The sequence below is a fragment of the Megachile rotundata genome, unplaced genomic scaffold (assembly GCF_050947335.1).
Source record: "Megachile rotundata isolate GNS110a unplaced genomic scaffold, iyMegRotu1 scaffold0114, whole genome shotgun sequence".
In the NCBI taxonomy this organism is placed as follows: domain Eukaryota; kingdom Metazoa; phylum Arthropoda; class Insecta; order Hymenoptera; family Megachilidae; genus Megachile; species Megachile rotundata.
The window spans coordinates 205,001-217,571 of NW_027473411.1; positions in this window are offsets into that span (position 1 = coordinate 205,001).

Sequence of the window (12,571 nt, forward strand, 5' to 3'; positions counted from 1 at the left end):
CTTTTTGCCCGTTTCCTTTTCTGGTTCGTAATATTATTTATATTACGTGAAGTTATATTATAAGTCTTTGATATACAATATTTCGTTTAACGACACAACACCGAAATAGCGCGTATAGCGGATCACGCTGGACAATACGCTATGGCGCGTACAGCGGACATGCTGTTCGTCGAAACGAATCGAAACCGTGTCGATATAAACGTTTCGTTCCTCCACGGGGGTCTCTTTCTCTTATTTTGTATCGATAAAGCGCGTAAAAAAATGCAAATCCTTTCGTGCCAGAAAGATTTCTCGTTGAAAAGTTTTAGAAGCACGTAACACCGCTTTTCATTTCACGCTTTGCATCGAAACGGTATAAGCACGTAAACCACACACGCTCGCTCGTATTGAACCTCCACAATATCGGTGTTCTTTCGCCTTTTTTCATAAATACCATTTTTTGCAATGAACCAATATCAGCTTAAACGTTCCTTTTTTATTTGGTTCTTCTCTCTCCTCTCATGTGTTTCAGTCATATTAAAAATTGTTGTTCCTCCAAACTCTCTCTATTCTCTCTCCTTTCACTCTCTTTGGTATTTTATTTAAGACACACCGATAAAGGTTAGCGCGTACAGTGGCGTGCTGAACGTACCGTGATAGCGCGTACAACGGACATGCTGTTCGAAAAACGAACAAGAGGAAGCACGTACAAAGGTAGCTCGCGCTAGGCATATATCGATACGAAACCTCCGTTTTTAGTCTCTCTTTTCGTCGTGGATATCGAAGAAGCGCGTAAAAGAAAATCCCGCTAAAACTCTCTCCGTGCCGGAAAGTGTGTATCCGTTGAAATTTTGGAAGCACGTACACCCGCTTTCACGCTTTACATCGAAACGGTATAAGCACGTAAACCACACACGCTCCGTATTGAACCTCCACAATATCGGTGTTCTTTCCGCCTTTTTCATAAATACCATTTTTTTGTGATGAACCAATATCAGCTTAAACGTTCCCTTTTTTTATTTGGTTCTTCTCTCATGTGTTTTTCAGTCATATTAAATTTTTGTTCCTCCAAACTCTCTCTTCTATTCTCTCCTTTCAACTCTCTTTGGTATTTTATTTAAGACACACCGATAAAGGTTAGCGCGTACAAGTGGCGTGCTGAACGTACCGTGATAGCGCGTACAACGGACATGCTGTTCGAAAAAAACAAATCGGAGCAAGCACGTACACAGAGAATTTTAGCTCGCGCTGGGCACATCGATTCTTACAAATCCACCCAAATTTTTATTTTCTCTCTCTCAAAATTTCGTGTCATAGTTACGATACACACCGTAATAATATTTTTTGTACGTATAAGCGAAAACTCGATGTAATATCGAGAAATCACCCGTACCGAAAACTCTTCACTTTGGAAGAAGTTTCCATTTCAGAAACCGTTTTTACGAGTCATAGTTACATATTATTTCGTTTCAATATCTCTGCGCTGTACGTATAGTGAAGCATTTATTTAATATTTTACTTCATCGTACCGAAAAACTCTCCGCGAAGAAGAAGTTTTCTCGCGCATCGAGAAAATATTTAGGCGTTCGAGACGCACAAAACATTAAGGGGACGTAATATCATTTCTGAATTTCGGAATAAATATTCCGTTTCAAAATTTTTTAGCCTCTCGACTGAAGGCGTTGTAACGAACAAGTTCGTTCAACACCACTATCTAATTCATTTTTAAAATAAATTTTATAAAACCTTTTTTGGCCCGTTTTAGAACGGTCGGTTTTATTCTATCCCTTTTTAATTTTTAGTAGCCTGTGCCGCTTGAGTCAGTACAACGTACACACCAAAGTGCATACGAGTCACCAGCCTCATGTTAAAGGTTCGTCGCATATGTGCCATTTGGTCTTAGACGCCGACACGCGACAATGCAGTGTGGAGAAAATCCTGCATCGATACCGAGAACACGAACAGTCGAGGCAACACGAAGTTACGCACGAGGAGCGGTGGACTAGTTCTCAACCGAGGTCATAGAATAGCCACGCGCCCGACTCTGTTCCGTCTGGTACGATCGGACCGAACGTCTCCTTATAGGTACCGAACGGCCGGCCGGATGGTCGGCGACGCCGGCCGTTACGCACGGGCGCTTACGATGCTAACGCGCGATCCGAACGTGCCAATTCGAAAGTGCGGTAAAACTTAGCGCGAAAAAATCGATTTTTCAAAAAGTTGTCAAACACGCTAAAAAGTATACGGACGATGTTTTAACAATTATTTTACGAAATTTAATGACAAAATTAATCGAAAAAAAATTTTTTTTCCTTTTCTCGCCAAAATAAATACCAAACGAATTTCTAACGTAATAAACGAGTAACAAATAACAGTATACGTCCAAATAACATACAAGAATCGAGAAAATATTTATATTTTTTCAAAAAATTGAGCAAAAATCTCTCCGCATAGTCGGTTCGGTGCCGAGTCCGAACGTACCAAAGTCCCTCCGGCATAGTCGGTTCGGTGAATCGACGACTGACAACCTATATAAAAAACGATTAAAACCTATAGAATAACGTATCACTAGAACATTTATACCATTTTGGCACGTTCGGATTCATAATTAACGAAATTATCGAAAATTTTTCATTGCGCATAGTCGGTTCGGTGAAAAGGTGACTGACAACCTATATTAAAAATGATTAAAACGTATAGAATAACGCACTACTAGAACATTTATACCATTTTGGCACGTTCGGATTCATAATTAACGAAATTATCCAAAATTTTTCGTTCCGCATAGTCGGTTCGGTGAAACGATGACTGACAACCTATATAAAAAACGATTAAAACCAATAGAATAACGTATTACTAGAACATTTATACAATTTTGGCACGTTCGGATTCATAAATAACAAAATTATTGAAAATTTTTCGTTCCGCATAGTCGGTTCGGTGGACCGTCTGATGCGAGACAATGTCCCACCGGCATAGTCGGTTCGGTGAATCGACGACTGACAACCTATATAAAAAACGATTAAAACCTATAGAATAACGTATCACTAGAACATTTATACCATTTTGGCACGTTCGGATTCATAATTAACGAAATTATCGAAAATTTTTCATTGCGCATTGTCGGTTCGATGAAAAGGTGACTGACAACCTATATTAAAAATGATTAAAACGTATAGAATAACGCACTACTAGAACATTTATACCATTTTGGCACGTTCGGATTCATAATTAACGAAATTATCCAAAATTTTTCGTTCCGCATAGTCGGTTCGGTGAAACGATGACTGACAACCTATATAAAAAACGATTAAAACCAATAGAATAACGTATTACTAGAACATTTATACAATTTTGGCACGTTCGGATTCATAAATAACAAAATTATTGAAAATTTTTCATTGCGCATAGTCGGTTCGGTGAAAAGGTGACTGACAACCTATATTAAAAATGATTAAAACGTATAGAATAACGCACTACTAGAACATTTATACCATTTTGGCACGTTCGGATTCATAATTAACGAAATTATCCAAAATTTTTCGTTCCGCATAGTCGGTTCGGTGAAACGATGACTGACAACCTATATAAAAAACGATTAAAACCAATAGAATAACGTATTACTAGAACATTTATACAATTTTGGCACGTTCGGATTCATAAATAACAAAATTATTGAAAATTTTTCGTTCCGCATAGTCGGTTCGGTGGACCGTCTGATGCGAGACAATGTCCCACCGGCATAGTCGGTTCGGTGAATCGACGACTGACAACCTATATAAAAAACGATTAAAACCTATAGAATAACGTATCACTAGAACATTTATACCATTTTGGCACGTTCGGATTCATAATTAACGAAATTATCGAAAATTTTTCATTGCGCATTGTCGGTTCGATGAAAAGGTGACTGACAACCTATATTAAAAATGATTAAAACGTATAGAATAACGCACTACTAGAACATTTATACCATTTTGGCACGTTCCTATTCATGATTAACGAAATTATCGAAAATTTTTCATTGCGCATAGTCGGTTCGGTGAAACGGTGACTGACAACCTATATTAAAAATGATTATAACGTATAGAATAACGTATCACTAGAACATTTATACAATTTTGGCACGTTCGGATTCATAAATAACAAAATTATTGAAAATTTTTCGTTCCGCATAGTCGGTTCGGTAGGCCGTCCGACCGGGACCAAGTCCTTCCGGCATAGTCGGTTCGGTGAAACGATGACTGACAACCTATATTAAAAACGATTAAAACCTATAGAATAACGTATTACTGGAACATTTCTACCACCTCGGCACGCTCGGATTCATAAATAACAAAATTATTGAGAATTATTCGTTCCGCATAGTCGGTTCGGTGAAACGATGACTGACAACCTATATTAAAAACGATTAAAACCTATAGAATAACGTATTACTGGAACATTTATACAATTTTTGCACGTTCGGATTCATAAATAACAAAATTATTGAAAATTATTCGTTCCGCATAGTCGGTTCGGTGAAACGATGACTGACAACCTATATTAAAAACGATTAAAACCTATAGAATAACGTATTACTGGAACATTTATACAATTTTTGCACGTTCGGATTCATAAATAACAAAATTATTGAAAATTATTCGTTCCGCATAGTCGGTTCGGTGAAACGATGACTGACAACCTATATTAAAAACGATTAAAACCTATAGAATAACGTATTACTGGAACATTTATACAATTTTTGCACGTTCGGATTCATAAATAACAAAATTATTGAAAATTATTCGTTCCGCATAGTCGGTTCGGTGAAACGATGACTGACAACCTATATTAAAAACGATTAAAACCTATAGAATAACGTATTACTGGAACATTTATACAATTTTTGCACGTTCGGATTCATAAATAACAAAATTATTGAAAATTATTCGTTCCGCATAGTCGGTTCGGTGAAACGATGACTGACAACCTATATTAAAAACGATTAAAACCTATAGAATAACGTATTACTGGAACATTTATACAATTTTTGCACGTTCGGATTCATAAATAACAAAATTATTGAAAATTATTCGTTCCGCATAGTCGGTTCGGTGAAACGATGACTGACAACCTATATTAAAAACGATTAAAACCTATAGAATAACGTATTACTGGAACATTTATACAATTTTTGCACGTTCGGATTCATAAATAACAAAATTATTGAAAATTATTCGTTCCGCATAGTCGGTTCGGTGGGCCGTCCGAGCACGACCAAGTCCGTCCGGCATAGTCGGTTCGGTGAAACGATGACTGACAACCTATACTAAGAACGATTAAAACCAATAGAATAACGTATTACTAGAACGTTTATACAACTTTGGCACGTTCGGATTCATAAATAACAAAATTATTGAGAATTATTCGTTCCGCATAGTCGGTTCGGTGAAACGATGATTGACAACCTGTATAAAAATTGTTCATAACCGATAAAGTAACGTATTTCTAGCACCGATATACCGTTTCGGCACTTTCGGATACATAATTAACGAAATTATCGAAAATTTTTCATTCCGCATAGTCGGTTCGGTGAAACGATGACTGACAACCTATAATAAAAACGATTAAAACCTATCGAATATCGTATGACTAGAAGATTTATACCGCTTTGACACGTTCGGATTAATAAATAACAAAATTATTGAAAATTATTCGTTCCGCATAGTCGGTTCGGTGGGCCGTCCGAGCACGACCAAGTCCGTCCGGCATAGTCGGTTCGGTGAAACGATGACTGACAACCTATACTAAGAACGATTAAAACCAATAGAATAACGTATTACTAGAACGTTTATACAACTTTGGCACGTTCGGATTCATAAATAACAAAATTATTGAGAATTATTCGTTCCGCATAGTCGGTTCGGTGAAACGATGATTGACAACCTGTATAAAAATTGTTCATAACCGATAAAGTAACGTATTTCTAGCACCGATATACCGTTTCGGCACTTTCGGATACATAATTAACGAAATTATCGAAAATTTTTCATTCCGCATAGTCGGTTCGGTGAAACGATGACTGACAACCTATAATAAAAACGATTAAAACCTATCGAATATCGTATGACTAGAAGATTTATACCGCTTTGACACGTTCGGATTAATAAATAACAAAATTATTGAAAATTATTCGTTCCGCATAGTCGGTTCGGTGGGCCGTCCGAGCACGACCAAGTCCGTCCGGCATAGTCGGTTCGGTGAAACGATGACTGACAACCTATACTAAGAACGATTAAAACCAATAGAATAACGTATTACTAGAACGTTTATACAACTTTGGCACGTTCGGATTCATAAATAACAAAATTATTGAGAATTATTCGTTCCGCATAGTCGGTTCGGTGAAACGATGATTGACAACCTGTATAAAAATTGTTCATAACCGATAAAGTAACGTATTTCTAGCACCGATATACCGTTTCGGCACTTTCGGATACATAATTAACGAAATTATCGAAAATTTTTCATTCCGCATAGTCGGTTCGGTGAAACGATGACTGACAACCTATAATAAAAACGATTAAAACCTATCGAATATCGTATGACTAGAAGATTTATACCGCTTTGACACGTTCGGATTAATAAATAACAAAATTATTGAAAATTATTCGTTCCGCATAGTCGGTTCGGTGGGCCGTCCGAGCACGACCAAGTCCGTCCGGCATAGTCGGTTCGGTGAAACGATGACTGACAACCTATACTAAGAACGATTAAAACCAATAGAATAACGTATTACTAGAACGTTTATACAACTTTGGCACGTTCGGATTCATAAATAACAAAATTATTGAGAATTATTCGTTCCGCATAGTCGGTTCGGTGAAACGATGATTGACAACCTGTATAAAAATTGTTCATAACCGATAAAGTAACGTATTTCTAGCACCGATATACCGTTTCGGCACTTTCGGATACATAATTAACGAAATTATCGAAAATTTTTCATTCCGCATAGTCGGTTCGGTGAAACGATGACTGACAACCTATAATAAAAACGATTAAAACCTATCGAATATCGTATGACTAGAAGATTTATACCGCTTTGACACGTTCGGATTAATAAATAACAAAATTATTGAAAATTTTTCGTTCCGCATAGTCGGTTCGGTGGGCCGTCCGAGCACGACCAAGTCCTTCCGGCATAGTCGGTTCGGTGAAACGATGACTGACAACATATATAAAAAACGATCAAAACCTATAGAATAACGTATTGCTAGAACATTTATACCACTTTGGCACGTTCGGATTCATTATTAACGTAATTATCGAAATTTTTTCATTCCGCATTGTCGGTTCGGTGAAACGATGATTGACAACCTATATAAAAATTGCTCAAAACCAATAAAGTAACGTATATCTAGCACCGCTATACCGTTTCGGCACGTTCGGATTCATAAATGTCGAAATTAACGGAGAAACATCGTTCCGCATAGTCGGTTCGGTGAACCGATGACTGACAACGCATATAAAAAACACTTAGAATCGATGCCGTAGCCGATTTCTATTGCCGCTAGAACGTTTTGGTACGTCCGAATTCAATATCGTAGAAATCATCCACGAAACTCTGTTCCGCATAGTCGGTTCGGTGGACCGTCCGAGTGCGACCAAGTCCCTCCGGCATAGTCGGTTCGGTGGATCGGCTACTGACAACCTATTGAATTATTGCTTAGAATAGATAAAGTAACGTATTTCTAGTGTCCCTATACCGTTTTGGCACGTTCGGATGCACTATTGTAGATATTATCGATAAAACTCCGTTCCGCTTAGTCGGTTCGGTGAACCGATGACCGACAACGCATAGAAAAATCACTCAGTATCGATACTGTAACAGATTTCTATTACCGCCATAACGTTTTTGTACGTTCGAATTCAAAATGGTAGAAATTATCGACGAAACTCCGTTCCGCTTAGTCGGTTCGGTACGGAGCGCAACCGCGACGATGTCCCCCCGGCATAGTCGGTTCGGTGGATCGGCTACTGACAACCTATTGAATTAATGCTCAGAATCGATGCAGTAACGTATTTCTAGCATTCCTATACCGTTTTGGCACGTTCGGATCCACTATTGTACATATTATCGACAAAACTCCGTTCCGCTTAGTCGGTTCGGTGAACCGATGACCGACAACGCATAGAAAAATCACTCAGTATCGATACTGTAACGGATTTCTATTACCGCCATAACGTTTTTGTACGTTCGAATTCAAAATGGTAGAAATTATCGACGAAACTCCGTTCCGCTTAGTCGGTTCGGTACGGAGCGCAACCGCGACTATGTCCCCCCGGCATAGTCGGTTCAGTGGATCGGCTACTGACAACCTATTGAATTAATGCTCAGAATCGATGCAGTAACGTATTTCTAGCATTCCTATACCGTTTTGGCACGTTCGGATCCACTATTGTAGATATTATCGATAAAATTCCGTTCCGCTTAGTCGGTTCGGTGAACCGATGACTGACAACGCATAGAAGAAACACTTAGAATCGATACTGTAACGGATTTCTATTTCCCCCCATAACGTTTTTGTACGTTCGAATTCAAAATGGTAGAAATTATCGACGAAACTCCGTTCCGCTTAGTCGGTTCGGTACGGAGCGCAACCGCGACTATGTCCCCCCGGCATAGTCGGTTCGGTGGATCGGCTACTGACAACCTATTGAATTAATGCTCAGAATCGATGCAGTAACGTATTTCTAGCATTCCTATACCGTTTTGGCACGTTCGGATCCACTATTGTAGATATTATCGATAAAATTCCGTTCCGCTTAGTCGGTTCGGTGAACCGATGACTGACAACGCATAGAAGAAACACTTAGAATCGATACTGTAACGGATTTCTATTTCCCCCCATAACGTTTTTGTACGTTCGAATTCAAAATGGTAGAAATTATCGACGAAACTCCGTTCCGCTTAGTCGGTTCGGTACGGAGCGCAACCGCGACTATGTCCCCCGGGCATAGTCGGTTCGGTGGATCGGCTACTGACAACCTATTGAATTAATGCTTAGAATAGATAAAGTAACGTATTTCTAGCATTCCTGTACCAGTTTGGCACGTTCGGGTGCGCAATTGTTCGAGTTATCGACGAAACTCCGTTCCGCATAGTCGGTTCGGTGCGTCGTTTACATTTTCTAAGTCCTGGCCGCGTATTGCTTTCTCATTTCCAAAGTCCTGGCCGCGTATTGCTTTCTCATTTCCATAGTCCTGGCCGCGTATTGCTTTCTCATTTCCAAAGTCCTGGCCGCGTATTGCTTTCTCATTTCCAAAGTCCTGGCCGCGTATTGCTTTCTCATTTCCAAAGTCCTGGCCGCGTATTGCTTTCTCATTTTCAATGTCCTGGCCGCGTATTGCTTTCCGTCTTTCTAACATCCGACCGTGTAGTACTTAGCATTTTCGAAGTCTCAGCCGCGTTATGAGATTTATTTTTTTAAGTCCGCCGGCGCTCATGGCTTTATTTTTTTCTCTACGCGCGCGCGCGTGCCTTTCTATTTTTTTTCTAAGTCCAACGGCGTATTGCTTTCAAAAAATTTTCTTCGCGCTTCGCGCGAACGAGGAACAAAAAAAAAATTTTTTTTTCCTCTCCTCTCACTTACTTTCCTTGCCTTTCCCCCCCCTTCTTCACCCTTTTCTTCACACTTTCGCTCTCTATATAATATATATATTATTATGTCTAATAATATAATCAACTATTATTTATTATATTAATATTATAATATAATATAATTTATAAGTGTGATGTTAAAACCTCATTCACACTCTCAAACTTATAATTAATTTGATCTCTCCAACACTTTTATTAGGGGCCTTTCTCCTCAAATCGTAATGTTCCACTGTAACATCGTGGACATAGATACTGAGGATAGACCACGGAGAGATCATATATTTCTGACACTTCTTGTATTAGAAACTTTGCGTTTCGTTGCTTTCGCAGATGTTCGTCGTCCACATCTTGTTGTGCGAGTCGCATATCTCAACCTTCGTTCTTTAATTCTCACAAAGTTGTACGAAGTCGCGAAATAAACATGTATCTCGCATTCGTACGAGAGGTGTCTGGCCTTCCTCAGAACACCTCTCTCTTTATTAGTACGATCTAAGTATATATCTCGTGTGTCTCGTGCCGAAGTCCAGAAAAATTTCTATAAACTTTGCCTTTTTTCCATACGGCAGACACATTTTTGCTTAGGACACCTCTATTTTGCTTTGCAAAATTTTATATAACTTTATTTTGGGGACGTAATCTTAGCATGTATTATTCGATGTATTTTAACATCAGTTACTTCTCGTCATTCGCCACAGTTCTGCTTTTTACCACACTTTGGGTCCTTTTCAACCCGCGGTAACATTTGGCGGAGAGCGACGCTGCCCCATCGTCCGGCATGTTCGGACCGTCGTCTCCCATATAGATACCGAACGGCCGTCCAAATGGTCGGCGACGCCGGCTCTTACGCACTGAACCTTATAGTGAAAAAGTGCGATTTTTGCTCAACTTTTCAAAAGTCGATTTTTACTTTAAAAATTTTACGAACTTCCCAACTTACGTTGTCGTTCGTCATATTTCCATGCACCACCAATTGCCATTTCATATCATTTCTCATGGTACGAAAGTATCGAAGTAAAAATACTTAGTCTTTCGTACGAGAGAAATTTTGCCTTAGGACACCTTCACAGTTCGTGTAAAATTTCATTAATTTTACTTTGAACATAATTCTAGTTTATGTCAGATCGATGCATTTTAGCAACGATTATTCGTACTTGCCAAAGTTCCGCTTATACGTATATTGGGTCTGTTTGACCCGCGGTAACTTATGGCGGAGAACGACGCTGCCCCATCGTCCGGCATGTTCGGACCGTCGTCTCCCATATAGATACCGAACGGCCGTCCAAATGGTCGGCGACGCCGGCTCTTACGCACTGAACCTTATAGTGAAAAAGTGCGATTTTTGCTCAACTTTTCAAAAGTCGATTTTTACTTTAAAAATTTTACGAACTTCCCAACTTACGTTGTCGTTCGTCATATTTCCATGCACCACCAATTGCCATTTCATATCATTTCTCATGGTACGAAAGTATCGAAGTAAAAATACTTAGTCTTTCGTACGAGAGAAATTTTGCCTTAGGACACCTTCACAGTTCGTGTAAAATTTCATTAATTTTACTTTGAACATAATTCTAGTTTATGTCAGATCGATGCATTTTAGCAACGATTATTCGTACTTGCCAAAGTTCCGCTTATACGTATATTGGGTCTTTTTGACCCGCGGTAACTTTTGGCGGAGAACGACGCTGCCCCATCGTCCGGTATGTTCGGACCGTCGTCTCCCATATAGATACCGAACGGCCGGCCGGATGGTCGGCGACGCCGGCCGTTACGCACGGGCGCTTACGATGCTAACGCGCGATCCGAACGTGCCAATTCGAGAGTGCGGTAAAACTTAGCGTGAAAAAATCGATTTTCCAAAAAGTTGTAAAACACGTTTAAAATGATGATAAATGAATTCGTGTATAAAAAATTTTTTTTTTCGGTAGAAATTGAGAAAAAACCGCTCCGCATAGTCGGTTCGGTGAAACGATGACTGATAACCCATTAAAATAATGATCAGACCTGTTAGAGCATTGTATTCTTAGTACTCCTATATGGTTTTGGTACGTTCGGATTCATAAATGAGGAAGTTATTAATAATAAATCGTTCCGCATAGTCGGTTCGGTGAAACAATGACTGATAACCCATTAAAATAATGATCAGACCTGTTAGAGCATTGTATTCTTAATACTCCTATATGGTTTTGGCACGTTCGGATTCATAAATGAGGATGTTATTAATAAGAAATCGCTCCGCATAGTCGGTTCGGTGAAACAATGACTGATAACCCATTAAAATAATGATCAGACCTGTTAGAGCATTGTATTCTTAGTACTCCTATATGGTTTTGGCACGTTCGGATTCATAAATGAGGAAGTTATTAATAATAAATCGTTCCGCATAGTCGGTTCAGCGGTGAGTTCGTGCACGACTAAGTCCCACCGGCATAGTCGGTTCGGTCAAACTATGACTGACAACCCATTCCAAAAACGATTGGACTCGTTAGAGCAGTGTACTCTTAGTACTCCTATATGGTTTTGGCACGTTCGGATTCATAAATGAGGATGTTATTAATAAGAAATCGCTCCGCATAGTCGGTTCGGTGAAACAATGACTGATAACCCATTAAAATAATGATCAGACCTGTTAGAGCATTGTATTCTTAATACTCCTATATGGTTTTGGCACGTTCGGATTCATAAATGAGGATGTTATTAATAATAAATCGTTCCGCATAGTCGGTTCAGCGGTGAGTTCGTGCACGACTAAGTCCCACCGGCATAGTCGGTTCGGTCAAACTATGACTGACAACCCATTCCAAAAACGATTGGACTCGTTAGAGCAGTGTACTCTTAGTACTCCTATATGGTTTTGGCACGTTCGGATTCATAAATGAGGATGTTATTAATAAGAAATCGCTCCGCATAGTCGGTTCGGTGAAACAATGACTGATAACCCATTAAAAT